The sequence below is a fragment of the Lepidochelys kempii genome, chromosome 4 (genome assembly GCF_965140265.1).
Source record: "Lepidochelys kempii isolate rLepKem1 chromosome 4, rLepKem1.hap2, whole genome shotgun sequence".
NCBI lineage: Eukaryota > Metazoa > Chordata > Testudines > Cheloniidae > Lepidochelys > Lepidochelys kempii.
Window position 1 is genome coordinate 55,056,395 of NC_133259.1, and position 23,361 is coordinate 55,079,755.

The 23,361-nt window shown below is 41.3% G+C and overlaps 1 protein-coding gene across 2 annotated transcripts in view; it reads right to left on the reverse strand.

The window, feature by feature from the left end:
• TTC29 (tetratricopeptide repeat domain 29) overlaps positions 1-20,424 on the reverse strand; it is a 359,180-nt gene extending 338,756 nt beyond the window's left edge. For both annotated transcript variants that reach the window (XM_073341296.1, XM_073341300.1), the window contains exon 1: positions 20,366-20,424. The gene's annotated coding sequence lies outside the window, so the exon portion shown is untranslated. The remainder of the gene's footprint in view (positions 1-20,365) is intronic.
• Between the last annotated feature and the right edge of the window lie 2,937 nt (positions 20,425-23,361).

Sequence of the window (23,361 nt, forward strand, 5' to 3'; positions counted from 1 at the left end):
TATCTGTACAACCCAGGGAGGGAGAAAAAAAATAAGTATTGTACATCCCTCTCAAATTACAAACCACAAGTAGTCTTATTAAAACTTGCCACTTCTCTCAGCTGCCACGTATAACAGCTCTGGCCTCTTTCCCTGTGCCAGAGGCGAGGCAAGAGCTACCCTTACTGCCTAGCTCAATGACATCCTAATCTCACCTGGAGCTAGGAGGACCAGATGGCAAGTGTGAAAAATTGGGATGGGGTGGTGGGTAATAGGCACCTATATAAGAGAAAGCCCAAAACATCAAGACTGTCCCTGTAAAATCGGGACATCTGGTCACCCTACCTGGAGCGTCCAGGTGCAACTGCAATACAAAGAATAATAATTAGGGAGGTTAGAAGACAACTGACAATGAGGCAGAGCACTAAGAATGTGAAGATTGAGAATGGAATCCTTTGGCATTACAGAATTCACTGTTATATAACCGTCTTTAAGATTACCACTGGTAAGAATGTTTCCATATTAACAAGGTATGGTCTGCTCTCCAGCACGGACTTGTTCTGATTAATTACAGTGTGATTGTGGATTTCACAGAATTGAGACAGCCTGAGTTTTGAAACTACCAACTGGTTACTTGTTTTTATATATATTTCTTCTATCAATGTAACAAATCTTTTGATAAACTCCATACTTTTATGAATCTGACCTTTAGTCTGTTGCTATAGGAGTACAGTACTCTTCAGTTTTGTACTGTAGGATTGTTAAGTACAATATGCTCAAACGCCTTTTTAACTGTCTCTAGACAATTCACTCACCCAGTCTGGCAGAGACACCCCTTTTCTAAATATTGCTGCCCCTACCTTCTTGAACTCTTCTGGTAGCTTAAGTCCCAACCAACACCTGACAGCCTTTTACTGCTGCCGGAACCCTTCTTATTCTCCTCCCTCTGAAGATACACACTTAGACGTGACATCCTGCAAGGTGCTTCTTGATGAGCATTAAGATCTATCCCTCTGAGCCTCTAGAAAGCCTCCTGAAAAACCCCACCCCACACGGTTCCCCCTCATCTTTGCAAAGGGTACCAACCTTGATATAAAACTACTTCATCTCCTTTGCATACAAACATTTTAGTGCCTTCTTCCAAGGTTCCCCCTATGCCATGACCTTGCCAAGCCACCACTCTTACCTCTTTCACAGTAAAATCAGTGGGAACTATATAGGCAATGCAGTTGCAGCTGTATCAGTCCAGGATATTAGAGACTAGAGAGACAAGGTGGGTAAGGTAATATCTTATTGGACCAGCTTCTTTTGGTAAGAGAAGCTTTCAAGCAACACAGAGCTCTTCTTTAGATTTTTATTTTATGGGAACTATAGCACCTCAAAATCTAGGGTGAGATTCTGTGCTGCAAGAGGAGTATTGCAGAACTCTCAGTCCACTGCAAGGGGGGCTATGGTGTCTTTAAGCCATTTTTGTGGCCCCTCCCCTCAGTTCTGGCCTGGCCTGGAAGCTGAGAACTGAAGCATGCAGTATAGCTTAGATTGCCACAATTTAGATAGGTACTAAGGCTGTCAGCCTGGGCTGCCCTATGAGCCTCATGCTTATCCATCAAACTCTCTAGAACACTCCTACACCAACATCAAATTCCTGGACACCACAGTCAGCTTCAGCAATGGAACCCTACAGAGAAGTATACACAAGAAACCCCACCATACCTACCGTCATAGGTCCAGTAACCTCCACAAACACACCAAGAAATCTGTTATCTACAGCCTGGCACTCAGATACCACAGAATATGCTCTGAGAAGAAAGTCCAGTATACAAACTTTAACACTTAAAACTGTCTTCATCAAACAAGGACATCCTGAAAGAAGTGTTTGCCAAACCCCCTCTTCTGGCCTTCAGAAATCACTCCCCGACCTCACCTAGCTCATCAGAAGCAAGATCAGGACACACTAACTCAAAGCGGTACCTACCATAACAAATGCAAAACCTGCAGACTTATCTCTATTGCCATGATGATCTGTACCCCCACAACACACCTTTCAAGATCCATAACTTCTACATGCACCTCCACAACATGTGGTATACCTCATCCAGTGCACTAAATGCCCCAACAACTATGTGGATGACACCAGACAACCACTAAACTTTCGACTGAACTCTCGCAGAAAAATTATGACAAAAATATCATATCATCCGTGGGTGAACACTTTAATGATCACTCCATATCTGACCTCTCAGTCCTCATCCTCAAAGGAAACCTGCACAGCACCTCAATAAGATGAGCTTGGGAGCTTAACTTCATAGCTTTGCTAGACACAAAGTCCTGGTCTTAATAAAGACACTGAATTTATGGCTTATTACAATAATCTAACTCCCTAACCCCTGTTTTTTGTCCTATTACTGCAGAGGTTTTAATAGGCCTTTTCACTTTAAGTGGTCTCTATGACCGACAGCACCCTGTATTCACCTCCTATACACTATTGTAATCCTTGTACAAAATATGCCTTGTGAAATATATAACTTGCTGGTCATTATCATCATTGTGAACTGTATGTAGCAACATTATATGGATAGTTTTGAATTCTCTTTGTAAGATGTCATAAGCACATGTTGAAACCCACACATCCCTGATCAGGCAAAAGTTGTTACATAGGTTTATCTTAAACAAAGGAATGTTTACCTCAATTTACATAAGTAGTAAACAGGGTCCTAGAGATATCAAGGGGGGAAATGGCAGGCGACAAGGCAAATCTGCTTTTCAGCATACACAGAGAAGAACAAACATGGTGCCTCCCTCACCACCACACTTCATGTCACCTTCTTTACTGTTTGAATAAATTTTCCTTTGAGGGGTGATCCTCAGAAGAAGAATACACTTCAAAGCGTAACTGGACTATAAAGTGAGGGGCAAAACCACCCCAAGGTATCTCTCTCTCTGTCTTCTTAGGTGAGAGAAAGGAACCAACCCTTTGACTTTGAGGGCAAGATCCTGACCAAATTCTCAGGTCAGCCATGTGGCTGGGAACCAGTGATAAGGATTTTATGTTGAACCAAGTCTAGCTTATTAAGTATTAGCTACTAGAAAGTGTTTTATCTTTATTTCTCTTGTAACCATTTTTGACTAGTGCCTTGGTAGTGCAGCGCAGCCCGACCCCAGAGCGGCCAGGACCCAGCTGTGACCAGGGTAGCTGTCCCCCAGCCCTGACCTGCTGGGGCTGGGAGAGGGGTACCTATCCTGCAGCCCCAGCCCCCCCTGCGGTGGGGAGAGGCACCTCTCCCCCCAAGCCCAGGTGCTGCTGCTGCAGGGAGAGAGCTGGGGGAGTCCTCTCCATGCCATAGGGCCAGAGCACCCTCCTGCACCCCAAACCCCTCATCCACAGCCCCACCCCAGGTCCCGCACCCCCAGCCAGAGCCAGAGCCCTCACCCCCTGCCCCCAACTCTCTGCCCCAGCCCTGAGCTCCCTCCCACACGCCAAACCCCTCAGCCCCACCCCCACCACATGAATTTTGTTATGTGCACCAATATGGAGGTGATGTGTGACACCACCTCCATATTGATGCACATAACAAAATTCATTCTGCACGTGGGTGGGAAAAATTATAGGGAACCGTGTTCTCCACCATAGTTTATCTAGGGATATGCACCCTCATTTCAAAGTTATTCTCACTTTTGCAGACCTGCTTAAGCCCACTAGTTCTAACTGACACCTGGGAAGTATGATACTGGCAGCTTTTGTTCTCATATACACTTAACACAAAAGAATTTAAGCAGTGAAGGGTCAAATGGCTAACAAGGTACTACTGGATGAATGGAGAGTTTCAGGCAAGTGCCAGTAAAATTAAACTCCCAGAAACCATTCCTTTTCCAGTTGTACTAATGTGTTACTGAAGTGGCATGGATTTAATACTTTGTTTGTTTTTTTACAGCAAGAATATGCTAACATGTTTTTAACTTTGCTATTTCTGCTGACATTGTTATGGAAAGAATGCTTTCTTCCAGCTGCCTATGCTAGCACAAATGTCTATCAAATACTTTCTTAAGAAAAGTAGTAAAGGGATTGATCCTGTCCCCATTGAAATTAATGGACTTGCTGCCAATGAATTCCATGGGTACAGCATCAGGTCCAAAGAGAGAAGCTGGAAATGAGCTTTCAGAAATAATTCGACTAAAGGAAAGATCTTTTCCCCCCTCAACTGTCATACTGGGGTTCTCAAATTGCATTGCACTGCAACCCCCTTTTGACAACTAAAATGTCCATCCTGGGGCCAGGATGGCAGGCTGAAGCCTGAGCCCTGCTGCCCCAAGTGGGAGTGGAGAGGGGCCAAAGCCGAAGGGTTTCAGCCCTGGCAGGGGCCCGTAGCCTGAGCTCCACCACCCAGGGCGGGGAAGCCCTTGGGCTTTGGCCCCAGCAACTCTAACACCAGCCCTGGTGACCCCATTAAAATGGAGTCATGACCCACAGTCTGAGAACTGCTTGGAAAAAGGAGAGAGATTGTTATGAGCTGGGTGAAAGCTGTTATGGGTTTCAGATAAAACCTTATCGATAGGTGTGACTGCAACTTTCAATTAGCAATTATAATAAGCCCCCACATAAGAAAAGAAATATGTGATCCATCCAGGAGCTTTTGCCGAGTATTGTTTTGTGTAAACAGAACACAGAGGACAAGAGAGTGAGAGACACGGACAGCAGGAAGGAGCAACTGAAAGCATGGTATCTGACCTGCAAGCAGAGGCACCGGCTTTCTAATGTGCTGGAGGGTGCTTGACCCCAGTTCTGCCCCAGGCCCTGCCCCCACTCCACCCCTTCTCCCAAGCTCCTACCCCTGCCCTGCCCCTTCCCTCCCCTGCTTTGCCCCCACTCCACCACTTCCCCTGAGCTCCCACCCCACCTCTTCCCACCTCCACTCCACCCCGCTTCTTCCTTCCCTGCCCCATTCCACCCCTCCCCTAAACACAGCCCTTCCCCTTCCCACCAGCGCCTCCTGCACACTGCAGGACAGCAGATCATGGCAGGTGGGAAGTGCTGGGAGGGAGTGGGAGGCACTGATTGGTGGGGCTGCTGGCAGGCATGAGGAGCTGAGGAAGGGGGAGGCACTCATGGGGGGGCAGCTGCTGGGTGCTCAGCACCCACCATTTTTTTCCTGTGGGTGCTTCAGTCCTGGGGCACCCACAGAGTCAGCGCTTATGCCTGCAAGAAACCTGGGGAGAAGTTTTTGGGTCAGGTGTGCAGATGAAAAAATAAAAATAAAAAAATGAGTGTTCTTGGTGTTTGTGAACAAGAGAAACACTTTCCTATTAAATGATTCCTTCTGCTTTCAGAGACACAGGGCTGTGTGTGTCTGTAAATAAACAAAACTACTTCAGAGAAATACTTATCACCAACTTCTGCTCCCTACTGGAGCAGCGCCAAGGCCCCAAACTTTTATTAGTAATTCAGGTGGAAAAGAGGTAACAGAGTGTAGAGGAACTCAGAGGTGGATGTGGAGGAACAATTCCAAGTACATTTCTTTCTAAATACGTCTTCCCAACTGCAACTATTTTTGCCTGCTTTCTGTTTTGTGAGTTGTCAAAGAATTGCAACTATCACAATTTACCAGAAATGTGCTCTGTTTTGTTTTGTTTTTGGGTTTTTTTTTGGCAAGAGTAGATTCTTTTTCTAACACATATAAGACTGTATGTGGAAATGTGCATGCATGTTCAAGACAGAGACCTGAGGTCAGACACACAGTTGGTATAAATCAGCATAACTCAACTATGGTCAAATGAGCTACATTGATTCATACCAGCTGAGGATCTGCTCCACTGTCAAGAAGATTGACAATCTTATCATCATTGAACATGCTAGATCCTGAAGAGGATGATAGAGATAAATGTATTACTCTGATTGATGTACAGTGTTATGTTGGAGGTTGGATGGCTCCCAGGGAGCGTGTCTGATCTATGGACAGTCACAAACCTGCCTTCCATTCAGGCTAAATAATTAAAAGCCCCTTTGTTTAGTGATGCTGAAACCGTAGAAGCCACCTCTGAAATCAGAGACCAGCATGGCAAGGCTGGAGTAGGAGTGGAGCATTTTTCCTGCAAGCACGGAGGTTGTGTATTGGTTGGTGGAACTGTGCCGATGAGTCAGAAGTATAAAAGCCAACAGCAAAGGAAGCAGGCAACTAGAAAGACAATAAGAAAAGCACTGGTAATGTGGCCCTGAGAGAAAGCTAAGAGACAGCTTTTGGGGCAGAGTGAAATCTGGGAAGAGGCTTGGAACAATGGGGAAAGATGGTCTGTTTGATTCCCACGGTGTTCATCAAAACAGTATCTTGTAAACAAACAGGTTTGTGACAAAGGAAGATTCATCAATTTCTCCTCCTAATAGAAATCAGCCACAGACATGGCCCTGACTGTTGGCTTACCACTTAGGATAAAAAGGATAGCAATACTACTTTCTTTTTTTAAATGCTTTGCTTTTTTGCTATCTAGATCATATGAACTTCTACTGACAGCAGGACGACTCACAAGCCTGGAGTTATGCATGTGCTTAAGTACTTTACCGAATCACCATATAAGAACATTATGTCCAGGTAGATTTTGGTCTGTGTACTAAGCACTCAAAATAGCCATTTTAGCCTATATTAATGTGCTTTATTAATGTAGCTTTTCAAAGAATTTGAAAGTTTTAGCTGGCATTTTCCCCTATTTTAGTTCCCCATTCGCTACCTGAAAAATAATAGAACCTGAACCACCCCTTTTCACAGTAGTTTGAGCTCTGTGCTCACTTAGTTTAAGTCAGTGTGCAAAGTAAGTCGCTCTAATTTCAAAAGGATACCAACATTGTGTCTAATAAAGCTCCATTTAACTGGCATAGGTTAAGTAAAGCTCCTTTTTTGTTCCCCAGAGATTTCAAAACGGCCAGCTGGGATCTTTGTTCCTAAGGTTAGAATGTGGAATGCACCCCATCAAAGCTGTTTGGCTGGTGGCCATAGCTGACTGGCTGGCATGCATCTCTTCAAATCTGTTTTTGCTCTAAGCACTTTCCACCCATTTCCTGAACAGTACATAAATGAATCTGCTCTGAGAAAGGTCATCCAACAGCTGCTTGAAGAACCTAGCATGGGGAAAAGGATTAGACTCAGAAAACTTCAGAAAGAGGAGATTGCTAAAGGCCCACTCTCTGCCCAGAAGGCTGCCTCAAAAGGTACAGGAAGTCTAAGGCCTCTTGAGGAAAGGAGGAGCCATAAGGAAGGCGAGAACTGCCAATCAGATTCAGCTCAGCCCAAGGTTCACATGAACCTCGCATTTCAACCACAATCAACAAACTATCCCTATTCAGCAATGCACTGGAACATGTTCTTAATGTTAGGTGCATGTTTAAGTCCAACTGACTTTAGTGGGACATTGCTGAATGGGGATGGATTTAAGTACATGCGTAAGTGCTTTAATGAACTAGGCCCATAGTTCACAATGGGAACCAATTAAAAAAAATCTCCCATGAAAAACAAAATTCAAAGCAAAAAGTTTCATTTCATTATAAACTGAAATGTTTTCAAAGATGAATCAGTTTTTGCTTATCAGATTTTTTTCCACCTCCTCTTCTCTCCTTTTTTACCTCTCCTCCCCTTTTCCCTTACAAGAAAAGATAGTGAAAGTAGAAAAGGAGAATTTTTCAGAAGTGTCTCATTTATTCTAAGGCCTCTTTATAGTGCTCTGGCAGTGTAAATCAGAGATCAAATCGGTAGAATTTTGCGTAGAGCTGTAAAAAAAGCTTTAGTGTAAATTAGAATCAAGTAGAGGGAGTTTACTGGAACTCTATATGTGGCGTATATTAACTTCTGGGTCTGCCCAGAACCCATACATGTAAACTGAATGACTGAAGGCAGACCACCATACAGTTTGTTTACTAATAGAATATTTTATATTTGAGCAGACCCTTTCTAAAAGGAAATAGATGCTGGCAGAAATTATTGACAACAACTGCTAGGAGGATGACCTGACTAAAGAACACACATTGGTCATTTTCCTACAGCATCTAATCACTAGATAGTAATATTGTTCCCTACGATCATCAGTGATACACAGATTCTAAACCTGGAATCCACAAAAAAGTTAAAAGTTGATAGGAGCATCAAATAAAGTATTAAAGTAATTAACTTTGTCCAGTTCTACCTCAACTATTTGCTATGAAACTAAAGACTAATATATCGTAGAGGATACTGTATAAGCTAGCTATTTGTTTAAAGGAATTTTTTAAAATGTCAAAATAAGTTTTCCAGTTCTTTTTAAAAACAAAAAAAGTGTTCATTTTAAGCCATGACAGCTAAAATAGAAATGTTTTTAGCACACGCTTAGCTTTCTAGCCTGCGGGCAAAATATAAAATTGTTGTTAAATTGGAGTGGACCAGAAACTGGATGGTAAAACTCATCCATGAAACCTCTGCTAATAATAAACATTTGTCCTATGACATGTACTGTAAGTAATAGCACATGACAAGGTATGTGTTACAGTGTTATAACAGCAGGATGCAGGAGCATTTTGGGGCATGAGGTTGAAGACCAAATTACTCTGGTCCCCAAGATATGCAGTTATTACACCATAAATTTGTGCTGCTTTTATTGATTTTAAGCAATATTTCCACAATTTAAAAGGTCACTTAGTTGATCCTTTAAAATATTTCCTCTACCTTTTCTATATTCAGTCAAATGTACCTGACCATACTTCTTATCAGACCTTTAAATCCATGGCAGCTTTCAGTGAACTGGCTGTTTGAACCTAAACTGTTATACTATTATTTGAAATATATGGCAGTATAAATATAGGAAAAAAGTCTTACAAGTATTTTTTTTAACTACTGTTTTTTCTGACTTGAGCAAATCTTTCAAGAAATCTTAACTCACAGTACCAGCCAGAGCACCACTAAAAGGCATTTAAATAAATACTTTTATTTCAGAATAGGCCTTTTCCCCAAGGCCCATTAACTTCAAAGGCCTCATCCTGTATGCTCTGTGCAAGGAATTCAAAACTGGGTCCATAATATTCTATCTACTAAGTAGCTATGGGTAAAAGGTTTGGGTAAAGTAAGAGCCAACTTAAATCTTCCTCTAAAGCGTGAGCCAAGCATGAGCCTTTTTTGAAGCACATCACTATAACGTTGAATGACTCACCCCTGCAGCGCCTCCTGATTCCTGGGAATTAGCTAGTTTTCCAGCTCCAGAGCGCCCTCTGCAGGCTGGTGTCATCACCGCCGCTGGCCCCCATGTCTCTTCCAGACCCTGTGCCACTTTGTCTGGGGGTTCTGCCCCAGCAGTATCCCCTCAGTCCCTGGGTCTCCCCTCCCCAGGGAACCCCCAACCCCACCTTGCCTCAGTGCCTAGTGCCAGTCATCATTTAGCCCCCGCTCACTGGGACCGACTTTAATAGCCACTCATCATTGGTTGCCCCTGCCTAGCCCCGGGCTGCCCCAGCACCTGGTTTAGGCCCCACACAAGGCCCTGCAGCCTGGAGGGTTGTCAGGCTGGAGCTCCCCAGCCCTGCTTGCCTTTCCCCCAGTGCTGTCCTACCTCAGGTCCCTGCTCAGCTCCCAGGCAGCCAGGTCCTTCCCTCTCAAAAGCTAAAGAATCTTTAGCTCTTGGCTCACTGGCCTTTTATAGGGCCAGCTGCAACCTGATTCAGGCATGGCCCCAGCTGTGTCTGCCTTCCCCAATCAGCGGAGGCTTGCTGCTTTTCTCAGCAGCATCCCTCTTGCAGCCCCAGCCCTCTCCCAGAGGTGGTTTCAAGCCCTTTCAGCTCTGGAGCAGATCACCACCCTGCTACAAACATCCTGGCACTTCTTGCTTTCATGTAAGTCTGAAGTTCCCACTATTGTGGGAAAGGCTGTGCATCTCCATATTAAACCAAGAAATACAGTAATGGGGGTTTTGTGAGACAGCTAGATCTTTGGAGATTTTTCAGCCCAATTTTCAGAACAAAGAATGGATCAGTTTATATAAGCTTCAGACGGATGCGGAGCTGCGCTGTGAATACTATGATGCCTGGGACTCATTCCTCAAGGATTTGGGAGAAGTAGAAATGCCAGGACTAATTTCAGGTTTCAGTTTTAAAAACAGGAAGTTGTTAGGCCTTTTTCTTGCAAATGTATCATTGAAAATATGTCCACACTTTCTGCTCACGAGGACTGAAAGATGATCACTGTTTTTCCTGAAGATCATAGTCATTCATGGTGCTACCTATTTTAACCCAGGGCTATCCATTGGGATCTGTAGAGCCCATGGCCACAAATCTCTTGATTTCTCTGAGCACCCCAAGTAGTTTGTGGTCCTAGGGGCAGTACCAACAGGACTGTCGCTGATTATGCTAGTGCAAGCAACTAATATGACACCTGGCTGCAAGGAAGGGCAGTTAAGTAGCATGAGAAGCAGAATGAACATTGTATATAAAATGAGTCAATTAGTCTGGGGTTCCCCACGGAATCATCTTGTAGACCCTCCCCAAAATCCTCATGTGCTTAAAGTGGTGATCATAATGAAAAGGGATGGGTCCGTTTGTGGGGATATGAAAATTGTGAAAGGAAAGCCAGCTGTGATTGGATGCTTAACTGATGAGCCCTCTGAAGTTCACCTATCACTATTCCCACATCATCACACTATAATTTAGAATGAGGCAGTCACTTTTCTCAGAGCCATAACACCTTTTATGCTCCTGAATTCTATCTTGTATTTATATTGTTAACCCCCGCACACACCCACCAACACACGTTTTAGAAAAACGTGTTCTTCCTTCATTTTCTCCATAATTTTTTCCATAGGTGAAGCACTGATATAATTAATACGAGTTAATGTGGCTAATGAGTTGCAAGTAATATCACCATGTAGAGTTACAGAACAAACTCTCATTGTTTCTTTTTTCCTGCCTATTTTATAAATAAAAATAAAAAGATGCCATGTTCATGGACCCGTTGATCTCTCCTTGCTCTCATGAAGTGTTCTGATGCCAGATGATGTTGCTTTGTGAATGCTATTTTGCCTTTCTCTGGGACATGGTAGTTTACAGAGAGCTCTCATAGGACCATCATTAGTGGTAACTGTTTTGAACTATTTACTCTCTATGGTTTACCATGTTTTCGTTTTCAGGATTCTTCTGCTTTGGCTCCATGCAATTTCAGTGTGGAGTCAGAAACACTATGATCTTTTGGGGCTTACAAAACATGAGTGCCTTGCAAAAATCTAGGCAATTTGCCAGAAACTTTAAGCTTTGTTGAACTATGCTAAAAGGTTAAACATTTCACACAGTTTTAATTCTCCCTTCCCTCACTTTGCCTTGTATTTCATGTCTTCTTGTCAAGCAATGAAATAACTAATAATGGACCAGATGGAACTATTTCAACTATTACACAGTGATGATGGCATTGCTGGAAATTTGAATTAAGTGTTAGTGTTGATCATTGTCCCGGGTTAAAAGACCTCTACAGACATCTAATCTGTTCAATCATCTTTCATACCTTATGATATGAAATTTTCTTCACTGAGAAAACCACTGGTACAAAAGTTGCTCAGAGTCAGTTGGTTGTTTATTGTTTATTTTTCTACTTACCAAACAGATTTGTCCAAAAACAACTTTGTACTTCCCTGAGAACTGGAGTGGGGGGTGGGAGGAATCTACTTGTACCAAAGAGCAGCTTTGCTAATGTTCTATGAGCGGAAAAATGCCTTTTTCTTTTAAACTCTCCAAAAACATTGATTTGTGCATCATGCAGTAAAGGGTCAGTTCCACAGTTATGTCAAATCTCCCTCTCACTAAATGGCAGGGAAGGCCAGTTACGTAAGAGTGCAGAAAAAAAATACATTTTGATGAAAATTAATGTTTAAAAGCCCCAGGCAATATCATGCCATTGATTTTTAAGCTTAAAAAAAAAATCAACAGCACAATACGGTCCCCTCTTTGAAGTGCTCTGAATGATCTATTGCAACAGAGAACTTCTCTAATTGGAACTAGTGACTGGGAGAACCATTGTGAGGGACTGAGTTTTGCAAATTAGCCAATAATGAACAAATACATTAGAACAAGACAGACATATATATAACAATATGTACTCTGTTCATTTCTTTTGACAAGTGTCATTTAGTTTATTTATTTATGATTGCACTTTAAAATGCATTCAAGTGTACTCTAGTCTATTCTGTTAAAAATGTAGTGTTAATGTGAGACATCTCTCATGGTCCCATTGCTGATAAATCTTTACTGAGAAGAGATTAACCTATTTTGTGGAAATTATAAAGTTTATGGATTAATAAATGCAGAGTCACGGGTTCCACTCTATTACATAAAATTACGCTAGTAACTTAATACACAGATTCAGGCTAGGATTTTCAAAGGAGTCTAAGGAAGTTAGCAACCCAAAACACTTCGGGATGTGATGTGGGTGATAAAAATGTACCGAAGGACCCAATGTTTCCTCCTTTAAAGGTAATGAATAAGAACAAATCAAAGGGTAGGGTCAATAATAGCTTTCATTGTGCATCATTCCTTAGAGCAATCCATTACTTTTTAACCTTTCTGTTAAGGTTCCTTCCCCACTCTGAACTTTAGGATGCAGATGTGGGGACCTGCATGAAAGACCCCCAAAGCTTATTCTTACCAGCTTAGGTTAAAAACTTCCCCAAGGTACAAACTTTGCCTTGTCCTTGAACAGTATGCTGCCACCACCAAGCGATTTAAATAAAGAACAGGGAAAGAGACCACTTGGAGATGTTTTCCCCCAAAATATCCCCCCAAGCCCTACATACCCTTTCCTGGGGAAGGATTGATAATAAAATCCTCACCAATTGGTACATGTGAACACAGACCCAAACACTTGGATCTTAAGAGCAATGAAAAAGCAATCAGGTTTTTAAAAGAAGTATTTTATTTAAAGAAAAGGTAAAAGAATAACCTTTGTAAAGTCAAGATGGTAAATACTTTACAGGGTAATCAGATTCAAAACATAGAGAATCCCTCTAGGCAAAACCTTAAGTTACAAAAAGACACAAAAACAGGAATACACATTTCCTCCAGCACAGCGAATTTTACAAGCCATTAAACAAAAGAAAATCTAACGCGTTTTCTACCTAGATTACTTACTAACTTTACAGGAGTTGGAAGGCTTGCATCCTTGATCTGTTCCCGGCAAAGGTATCACACAGATAGACAAAACCCTTTGTGTCCCCCCCTCCAGATTTGGATGAATCTTGTCCCCTCATTGTCCATTTTGGGTCAGGTGCCAGTGGGGTTACCTTAGCTTCTTAACCCTTTACAGGTGAAAGGATTTTTCCTCTGGCCAGGAGGGATTTTATAGCACTGTATACAGAAAGGTGATTACCCTTCCCTTTATATTTATGACACCTTCAGAGCTAGTAGTAGTCACTTTGAGCTTTTACGTTGGTGGGAACTTCAAGTGAGCATCCCGACCTCAAAGTGCCCAAATTTTGTTTGTGGGAATAAGTGTTAGTAATAAAATTAAGGCGAGTGCAACCACCTTCCTCTTTGTTGTGACCCAAAGAGAAAACACGCCATAGGGTTTCATGCTGCCTGAAAAAAAATGGATCAAGATGGAGCCTCACATTCCTGCTGAGATCTGTATTTTGGTGGGACACCTCTATAGCAAAGATTAGGGTGGCCACAGGCCACCCTGCAGCATCCTGGGGACCATGCTTGGCCTATTGGAACACATTTTGGTTACCCCCAACATAAACCGAAAAGAGGAATTCCCTACATCTGCCAAAGCATGTCCTAATGATGAACAGAGAAGTAAAATAGGAAATGCAGTAGTGCCCAAAACAGCTATACAATGAAAAATGATAGGGGGAAGTAGATGCCCGTACTCTGAAGTATGGTTTTCATTGTTGCTCCTGTATCAAGTAAATTATTCTCAGTAAATTTTATATTTCCCTGGTCCTTTTATTATGCAACACTTGGAGAACCTCTGGACAGCCAGCAGTGAGCAGTTACTCAAATGAGTAGTCTCATTGACTTTAGTAGGGACTGCTCATGCAAGTAATCACTGATCAGCAAGAATGACAGACTCTGATCCAGTTTTGATTCCTGAAGTTTCAGTAACCTCAGCTTTCTGAATTATCGGTACCCTTCCCCATACTTATTCCATTTTATTTTTCCTGCTGGTAGTACAAAGTGAAAAATAATGCATGTTTCTTCTCTTGGCTTGTGGCCCACTCAGACCCTTACTCAGATGAATATTTTTACCCATGCGTCCAGTTCTTTTGGTACATTTTCCAAAGCTCTGCTAAATTTCATAGACTTCTGAATTCAGAACACCTGGTGAAAATTTCAGGGCTTCCAGGAACATTTTTAGTTTTCTTTAATTTTTTAACAGAACTATTTAAATTTATTTTAGGAACTAGGGCCCTTATTCTACACCTTTCCTTATAGGAGAACACCCCTGAATATCAATGGGAACTGCAGAATTGGGTTCTGGATATTTATTGACAGGTTTCAGAGTAGCAGCCGCGTTAGTCTGTATCCATAAAAAGAAAAGGAGTACTTGTGGCACCTTAGAGACTAACAAATTTATGAGAGCATAAGCTTTCATGAGCTACAGCTCACTTCATCGGATGCATACAGTGGAAAATATAGTGGGGAGATTTTATATATACAGATGTCATAAATATAAAGGGAAGGGTAAACACCTTTAAAATCCCTCCTGGCCAGAGGAAAAATCCTTTCACCTGTAAAGAGTTAAGAAGCTAGGATAACCTCGCTGGCATCTGACCAAAATGACCAATGAGGAGACAAGATGCTTTCAAAAGCTGGGGGGAGGGAAAAACAAAGCCTCTCTCTCTGTGTCTGTGTGACGCTTTTGCCAGGGACAGAACAGGAATGGAGTCTTAGGATTTAGTAAGTAATCTAGCTAGATATGCATTAGATTCTGTTTGTTTAAATGGCTCAGAAAATAAGCTGTGCTGAATAGAATGGATATTCCTGTCTTTGTATCTTTTTGTAACTTAAGGTTTTGCCTAGAGGGATTCTCTATATTTTGAATCTAATTACCCTGTAAGGTATTTACCATCCTGATTTTACAGAGGTGATTCTTTTTACTTCTATTAAAATTCTTCTTTTAAGAAACTGAATGTTTTTTCATTGTTCTTAAGTTCCAAGGGTTTGGGTCTGTGGTCACCTATGCAAATTGGTGAGGATTTTTATCAAACCTTCCCCAGGAAGTGGGGTGCAAGGTTTTGGGGAGGATTTTGGGGGGAAAGACCTTTCCAAACGGCTCTTTCCAAAAATACTAAACCCGGTTAGACGTTTGGTGGTGGCAGCGAAAGTTCAAGGGCAACAGGTAAAATAGTTTGTACCTTGGGGAAGTTTTAACCTAAGCTGGTAAAAGTAAGCTTAGGAGGTTTTCATGCAGGTCCCCACATCTGTACCCTAGAGTTCAGAGTGGGGAAGGAATCTCGACAACAGAGAACATGAAACAATGGGTGTTACCATACAGACTGTAATAATAGTGATCAGGAAAGGTGAGCTATTACCAGCAGGAGAGCAGGGCGGGGGGGAACCTTTTGTAGTGATAATCAAGGTGGGCCATTTCCAGCACTCACTACAAAAGGTCCTCCCCCCCCACTGGTAATAGCTCACCCTTCCTGATCACTCTTGTTACAGTCTGTATGGTAACACCCATTGTTTCATTTTATCTGTGTATATAAAATCTCCCCACTATATTTTCCACTTCATGCATCCGATGAAGTGAGCTGTAGCTCACGAAAGCTTATGCTCAAATAAATTGGTTAGTCTCTAAGGTGCCACAAGTATTCCTTTTCTTTTTATGGATATTTATTGTGAACTATCGTCTTAGAGTGCGAAAGTTAGAGATGGAAATACCTCCTCATACTAGGTCATTTAGGGTGTAATTCAACTCCCAGTGATTTTGACTGGAGCTGGGTAAAACCCTCTAGTTTAGAATTATTCCTGACCATATTTCCTTCCGCCAACCCCCACCATGCCACTTTGTTCAATCTAGTTTCCAATGTCTCAAACCACAGACTGCCTGTAAAGTAATCGTTTTGTGTTCCATTTCCAACACTAATCTTCAATACACAGACATGGATCAGCATCACATCTTCACTTGCAGCCCAAGTGGAACAGCTGATCTGGGGAAAATACAAAGCTCACATACATTTCTGAGATTGGGGCAATCCCTTAGCATTGCATGAAACACTCACGGAAACACACTTATGCCCAGATCCTCAAAGGTACAGGTGATGGGTGCTATACAAAACTTTAAGACAAATAGATAATATAAAATTGTCAATATTTTGAGATATCTTTTGTTTCAGTGCAAACATTTTAGTACCAAAATCTTTAAGCCTACTTGTTTGTTTAATTTTGATAAATCTGATAACAACTGAAACAATGTGGTATTTTATCGCTTATGTATACAGTAATTCTAAATTTCTTATTGTCGCACTGTATAAAATGGTCACATTTTGGTGAGATGCTAAATCCCTATGCAAGACATCTGATTATATATGTATATTGCCAGGAATAATAATCATAAATATTATATGGCTCAGTGTCTGAAAATAATAATTTGAAGTAAATACATCTGAAGCAAAAGGTTTCAGAATAACTGTATAGCATCAAGTTAAATACATTATGTACAACAGAATTATGTGGTATATATTTCCTCATTGCATTTGCAAATTCTGTTATACAAATGGGTACATGTCACTGAGAAAATAATAGAGCAGCTTTAAACTGTATCAAAAATCCTGATTGTTCTTGTGGATCATTTTATTCAGGCTTCATCACAAAAAAGAGATGCTTATTATATGCTTCCAGAAATTAAAATTACTGATGGAATACTTCAGAGCAGGCATATAAATACTTGCACTAAAGCCTTCTTGTTTAATATTGCATTGGAGGGGAATTAGCTATTAGTCTGAAAGGTTTAACTGCTGTATAAACTCCATCTTCTTAAAGCGGTTTGAGGTTCTGCACAAATGTAAAAGGCTGAGCATTTCTGCTAATCAACACCATTTAGTCACTTGACAGTTATTGGACATGAACATCAAACTGCATTATAGTTGGTTAATGCTGTTGGGTAAAGCCACTAAATTCATAAGATAGACAAATAATTTGCCTAAATAGCTTGTACTGCACACTCATGGCTAAATTGCACCCTCATTTACGTTTAATGTCCCCACTGAGGTCAATATGGTATCACAATTGTAAACAAACCTGGGTTACCAACTTTCTGACTGAACAAAACCAAATACCCTTGCCCCACCCTGTCTCTGAGGCCCCGCCCTGCTCACTCCATCCCCCCTCCCTCTGTCGCTCGCTCATCACCACCCTCACTCACTCGTTTTCACTGGGGCTGGGAAGGGTCCCTTTTTGACCGGGTGTTCGGTTGAAAATTGGACAGCTGGCAACCTTACTGGGGAGTACTGACTATACTCAGTGCAAAGATTTCTTTAATATTAGCAGCCAAATTCAAGATTGATTTTTACTACTTATAGTCCCAATGAAGTTCAGGGAGAAGTGGTGAAAAGTTTCACACAATGGCAAACCATCCTGTGCAGTGGAAAAGACCTCCTTATCTGTCTACCTTAGCTGGAAGGGTGGTGACTGAGATATGTGGTTATAGGGACATAAGTCCCATCCTGCAATTTCAAAAAGAAAAACCCTGTAAGTCCAGCCTATGCGGATACTGAGAATAGGGCTCAAACACCAGAACCAAATACTGTAAATTCAAAAGACTTTTATTCAATTAAAGTTACAAAGCAAGAGCTAATCAAAGTCTTCCAGAAAGAAAAGGCACCACTGAACACACAACATTTCAGCTCCATAGACCTGAAGGGTGTCTTCTAAAAAAAATCATGTCATTTTGTGTTTCACTTTGCAGCATGTTCTTTGTTACTAAACACAACTCCTCTTTCCTCTTGTTAATGAATCTGAGCTCACATCTCTTGATCTTCCTGCTATAGAGGAAACTGTGGAGACTGGGATTTATTTCTCCCATCAAATGGTTTCCTCACTCATATTTCTCCATTCCTTTCCCTGTTGGCATTTTGGGGGAATTTGGAATGTTTTTGCTCTCTGTTCAGTTGTATAACTGGTGTAAAAATATTATACTTTAAGGAAATATAAATATGATGTGATCTTGAATATTTAACTCATTTTAACAGAGTAAAATCTAAAGTTAATTGAAAAAAGTCTTCACTGAAAGTGGTATTTCTCAATACTTCATTGAACACAATAGGAAAATGACATCTTGGCATAAGCAAAATGGGAAATTTCTTCAGATTTACTGTTTGTAAAACCTTTCAAAATACATCTAATATTAGTGACCTGCAGCATTAGCCTCTTCTTAGCAATCAGGATATTTTCTTGTCACAATAAATAAATCTCACAATCCTGAGATCTCACAATCCTCAGGAAGTGAAGTCTATGCTGTGATACAGACACTAAAGGATATTGAGGCAATACAAGAAGTGTTACTGGACAGACTCAGTCACCTGATTTTCCACTTCCCCAGCAACCACTTTTGTGCTGTCTCACATGCCCCTTAGCACAAAACACCCCATTCAAAATCTTTAAAGCCATCCACTTATCCTCCTTCAAGTCCCTCCCCAAAACTCACCCTTTCCATAATGCATACAATAGACTGCTGTTATCAAGTGGCGAGTAATGGGTACTATTCCTGACTTGCAAAGAATTTTGTATTTTCTATTATTTGGTTGATCATGTCTCCCTCCCCCTCGACATATGTTTACTTCATCCACCAGTTATGTTTTGTCTTTAATACTTCAAGTTCTTTGGCGCAGGGACTGTTATTTTCTGTATACCTGCACCAAGTCTGTGGGGCCCAACCTAGTTGTTCTCTAGACACTACCACAATATAAACAACTACAGTAGCAAACAGCACTGGAATATCATTAAAGATTGTTTTAGACAGCTCATAGCTCTTAGGAGATTAAAATCTATCATGACCATGTAATTAGTCCTTTTACAATAAATTTTAAAAAAATCTATTGGTTTCATAGAGTCATTGGATGTTAATTTAACCATGGCAGCCACTAAAGTCTTTACAATTTGCCTTTTGAAATAGATAACTGTACTATAGGATGCCTATATTCAACTAAGGAAATTATTAATATTGCTGTCACATTAATTACTTGCAAAGACTATAGTAAAAATTTTAATAATGATCAACCTTTCTTGTGGTTTCATGCTGATTTTAACAGTAAGATAAGAACAATTATATGACGTAAGCCATTTAAGGATTGATTTTCAATATCTTAGGGTCCCAGAGTCATACCCAATATGCACTAAAATTTGCTCAACTAATTGGTGAGTTTATCTTGAGACGTTAGGGTTGTATGTTGGTTTCCCTGGGCTCTCTGCACAAATGGACTGTTAGACATTTATAGTAGCTGGTGCCTGGCACACAAATACCCAACTTGAACACAATTGAAGTTACTGCACACACAAAATTAGGCATATAATTCCGCCGTGCAGTTTTGTGGGCTTCTGAAGCTTTGAAAAAAGAAATAGTCTTTTAATCTGTATTATTGTAAAAACTCAAATAATTTTACAGCTAGGCTCTGTACAGTACAAACACAATTAATAATTATTTATTTCTGTGTATTGCGCCCTGGTTGAAGTATAACTCATAGCTGCAATTTTACTATAATATGAAGTGGAGTTCCTGAAAAATGTTGCTTGATGGGCACCATGAATTCCCACTCTATCACTCACAGTCTACATTTATATTTTCTTCTCAGAGGAGTGAATTCCCATGACTATTGTTAAAGCTTTAAAAGCTGTGTTTTCACTTGAAAAAGCAATTTCTGAGCATCGACTGTGTTTATGCAGGCTTTTTCAAGCAGAATCAACAACTGAACTTTTCTAGCCTCTCACAATGCCTGTATATCTCAAGGTGCTTTGCAATAATTTTACAATTAAAAAATAAATCAAGCTTCTAGAGCTAATAACTAATCAAAATAAGCTAAAGGCTAGTAAAAATTAATATATTTAAACCTTGTACCAGGTGAAGTCGGCAGCTACAAGGGCGAGGTTCAATATGTAGGGGTTCCTCTCAACAACACAAAACAGAACCAACTCAACCCTTCTCCCAGTAAATCTGGGAAAATTTAACTTACCACCAACCTTAGGTGCCTCTGAGAGGCAATTCTTCCTATCTTTCAAGTACTGAGTCTGTGTACAACAAATAAAAATTGTATTAAAAGGGGAAAGGGGACCCAACATTTAATTTGGGGGGGAAATCATGTGACCAGAGGGAAACATCCACTCCCCCAGTTCTTAGGACAGTGTCCTTTGCCTCAGTTTCTCACCTTGAAGCATGAAAGTCCAACAAATAAACGTGCATTAACATACCACTCCTCTCTGCCTCTGTTGCAGCCCACTCACAGTTGTCGAAGTTAGCTGAAGATTAGTTCAGGGCTGTGTTTGTGGGGATTCACCGGTCACTCTGCAGGGGTGGAGGCCTTTGAGCAATGCTTGTGCCGCTACCATCTCTGCAACCAGCTCACAACTGCCACTGTCTCTCTGCCACTGCTGACCACCTCTGCCTCTCCGCCATATCATGTTCTGAGGTTCTACCACTTAACCCAGCTCTCAGTGATTTCAGCAGATAGCGGGGAACCTCACTGCCAGTGCAGTTTCTGTGTGGTCTTTTGCAGCAACACTGTCCCCACACAAGGTCTAAGGCTTAGCCCCTAGACCTGGTCAGCCATGATGTCAGCTCTAGGAATCACCAACCAGAAACAAAGACTCTCATTGAGTCTTATCAGCGCTGTCTTTAAACACTGGAGAGAAGCCAGACAAATGACATAGAAAACACCTCTCCCCAACCCACTCTCCTCTTCACTGGCATTTAGCCTCCCTATCCCCTGCTTAGGAAGAAAGGTTCAGTTGAGGGTGACCCCCCCTCAATCAGGACAGGCAGGTGCAGAAGAATAACCACCATACTGATATTTTGGCATTGAGCTGTAGAGACAACCTGCTTATCTTAGACGGCAGCAAGTGAGATAAATGAGTCACCAACTCAGTGAGGTAATTTGGCCCTTGTTTGTGAAGAACTTTATAAATTGGCATAAACATAAGCACAGTCTGGCAACTGGTCAAAGATGGGGATTTTACATAATCATGCCTTCCCGCACTAGTGAACATTCTACCAGATGTATTTTGTACTAGCAGCAGCCTATTAATCAAGAACGACGCAAAAACAAATCTTGAAGAGTGGTTTCAGGAATTCATGCCTCAGAGGAATGAATCCACATTGATGGCCAGGATTTTGTGGCTCTAACAGAAACCCACAGAAGTCTGTGGCTGGTAGTCCAACTATTTTCAGGTATCAGCGAGGAAGGATATCTGTCAGACATGCAAAAATGGGAAGAGAACAAAATGTTCTCAAAACAAGCACCTTTCCACACTGAGCAATAACACAGTTCCATTATCTCAGACAGTATAAAGAAAATTGCCATGTATACGTGCAAGATTTGTTTGCTATTAGAGGACAGCACATACACACAAGCCTCTCTGTCAGATTAGAAGCTGCATTTTTGACCCTGTCCACATGGTTCCTGTTAGATCAGCTATGCTGGCTGTAGTGTGCTAGGCCATGAAGAACAAACTCTTGTTTATGTTAGGAGTCACATCCACAGTTCTGACACTGACAGTGTAAGGAATTACTATTTATCTGTGAGTGCAGGCTGTTTTCTTCTACTCCATGTCATGAACATAATTTGCTAATTTTCAAAGTGATGAAAGGGACCTTAAAACTAATCAGTCATGAATATGACTCCCAGGATTTAACCGTGGGGTTTCCTTTAGATATGCTGCCTTCTGTAATCAGTGTTAGTCACATAGCCTGGGTTAAAGGGTGCAGACTCAGGCTTTTCTTATCTGCTACTAGGAACAGGCTTATTCTGTGATGTTCCAGTGACAAGTTTACAGCTTCTAGAGTACTTTTTCTTGAAATAAGATTCAAAATAAGATCAGACAGTTTCCTTGATTCAACCTTGTTTTTACTGCAACAATTTTATTGTGATGATTGTAGATATTTCTAAATAGTGAGAGCATAAAGCAGCTTGCAGGTAGGATAGATGTTTTCAACCTATATAAATTACTATCTCTAAAATATATTGCTCTAATTCGGTCACTGTCATGTTACGGCTCTTCTGAATCTCTTTCGGCATTCTAGTTACCCCCTGTCTGACATAATCTGGTTCTTTCAGGTGATCAGCTCCCATTACTGTTCTGAAGCTTAGACCTTCCATGTGTACTCTACCTACAAGCTGTCTTTCAAGGGGAAAAAAATTGACACTTCTGGAGGTGTCTGACCAGGCCTAGAAGCAGAAGGACCAGAATTCTTTGAGAAAGGCTATTCCAATAGTCTCAATAGCCTGACCAGAAGCAGCAAAGATGAAAACTCTCACAAGAATCTGTGTTTGTGAAATTTCCAGCCCAGTTTTACAGGCCTTAAAGGTTCAAATAGTTCAGTTTTAAGCATCTACATTTTTGGCTACTTATCCAAACTGAACTCCCAGGCCATTGGAGCTTTACCCATCACTAATACATATAATACAGCAGTTTAGAAGCCACGTAGAGGGTTAGCAACTTTCCCTATTTTTATGAAATACAGAGGAACCTGCCTATGGTGAATATATTTACAGTGAAACTTAATGGACGATGAAGCGGAGTAAGTGTCCTTAACTGCTTTAATACGTTAATGTATTTTCATTCCTCTTCCAATCAAGCTTCACTCCACTATATTCGAGGTTCCACCGTGTGGCTTCCATTTTAATGCAGAAATCATCATTTAAAACATAGGTAGCTAGAAGGAGATTACGAGCAGAAGGCAAGGAAGAATAAGCTTGCTTCTATGCCCTCAGGAGGAAGGTGTATAAAGTGGAATCCCTAGCACCTGTTCTTGGTGCCATTTCTTTCAGTGAAAAGGAGAAGCCACTGATCTTGATATGGGAGTTCCCCAGTGAGAGTGAACATATATGGGCTTTCAGAGACCACCCTACAATCACAGGGGATGAGGAAAAGCTCCATCTGAAGCAGGGTGGTGATGGGAATCTTTTGCCAGGAAGGACCTCTCTAGTCATAATGAAACTGCCTATAGTGAAAGGTTTTAATGTAGAAACACACTTCACTACGATCAGAGCCTGAGTCCAATGCAAGGATGAGTAGCTGGGCCAGGCACTGGGCAGAATCATGGGGGTGAGGGAGAAAAAGAACAAGAAAGAGGTGGTAGTGCTGCCCTGTACAACAGTTAGCTCACAACTGGTTAAGACACACACCTGGGATGTAAGAGACCAAGGTTCAATTTCCCCCTATGCCTAATGTGGAGCAGGGATTTGAAT